This window comes from Bison bison, unplaced genomic scaffold (assembly GCF_000754665.1).
Source record: "Bison bison bison isolate TAMUID 2011002044 unplaced genomic scaffold, Bison_UMD1.0 scf7180017864048, whole genome shotgun sequence".
NCBI classification, from domain to species: Eukaryota; Metazoa; Chordata; class Mammalia; order Artiodactyla; family Bovidae; genus Bison; species Bison bison.
Window position 1 is genome coordinate 1,567,301 of NW_011494620.1, and position 1,448 is coordinate 1,568,748.

Here is a 1,448-nt window from a genome sequence, read left to right on the forward strand (position 1 = left end):
CTCCCCACGTCCGTCCTTCCAGCCCGCTCCCCACGTCCGTCCTTCCATCCTGCCTTGAGTTCATCTCACATCTGCGTTGTCACCTACTCTCCTGCCGTTTCCTGTCTTCACGTCTTAGTCACCGACCTAGAACACCCATCCTTCACGCTAATCCTGCCCTTGCTCCTGTTGATACCGAAAGCTCTGCCTCTGTGCATTGGTCCCAAATTGAACCCCAGAGATAGAGTTTTGGGTGAAGTAGAAAAGAATAGCTTTAGCAGGCAGAGGGGGACACATGGGCTCTTGCCCTGAAACCTGTGTGCCCCCACCCTGGGGCAAATTGATGAGGAATTTGATAGTGATGGTTCAAAGGCAGGGTTGCTAACAAGGATCAGGTTGTGTGCAGGCCCTGCACTCAAGTGGAAGAATCTGCCTGCCAATGCAGGAGATGCAGGTTTGATCCCTGGGTCAGGAAGATCCCCTGGAGGAGGGCATGGCAATCCCCTCCAGTGTTCTTGCCTGGAAAATCCCATGGACAGAGGAGCCTGCTGGGCTGCGGTCCACAGGGTCACACAGTCAGACACGACTGAGGAAGCTGAGCACAGGTACCAGTGGGTCTCCCGATGAGCTTCTCTGGTTCTCAAGGTTATCAAACTGCAGCCTTCTCTGGAATGAAGATGCTAACATCTGCCATTTGTTTGGGGTTTAAGAGGTCAAAGATCCTGTTCTGTGTATCTCTTCAGGTGGAACCAGGACCCTGCTCAAGCCTTCACTATTGTATCTCAGCTGCTCCTCCCTTGTCTCCACATCCCTGCCCTTCCCTGATTAGCAACTGTCTGAAAGACTTCCATGCCCAGGATCCCCGTGGGGTCTACGGGGTGGGGTTTCGGTGGACATCACATTCCCCTAGTGGGGGGACTTTGTCCGAACACAATTGCTGGGCCCCAGCCTAGTGTTTCTGAGTCATGAGGTCATCAGGGGCAGGGGGGTGGGGGTGCCATGAGGATCTGAATATCCACCCCGTTCAGGGGCTGCTTGCTGGTCCAGCCACCACTCTGAAGCTAGATTCTGTTGCAGTAACAAAGTCACCCTAAGCTCTCATTCCTTTCCTTCCTCCCACACACAGTCTTACATGGGTTAGATCAGATCAGATCAGATCAGTCACTCAGTTGTGTCTGACTCTTTGCGACCCCATGAATCACAGCACGCCAGGCTTCCCTGTCCATCACCAACTCCCGGAGTTCACTCAGACTTACGTCCATCGAGTCAGTGATGCCATCCAGCCATCTCATCCTCTGTCGTCCCCTTCTCCTCCTGCCCCCAATCCCTTCCAGCATCAGAGTCTTTTCCAATGAGTCAACTCTTCGCATGAGGTGGCCAAAGTACTGGAGTTTCAGCTTTAGCATCATTCCTTCCAAAGAAATCCCAGGGCTGATCTCCTTCAGAATGGACTGGTTGGATCTCCTTGC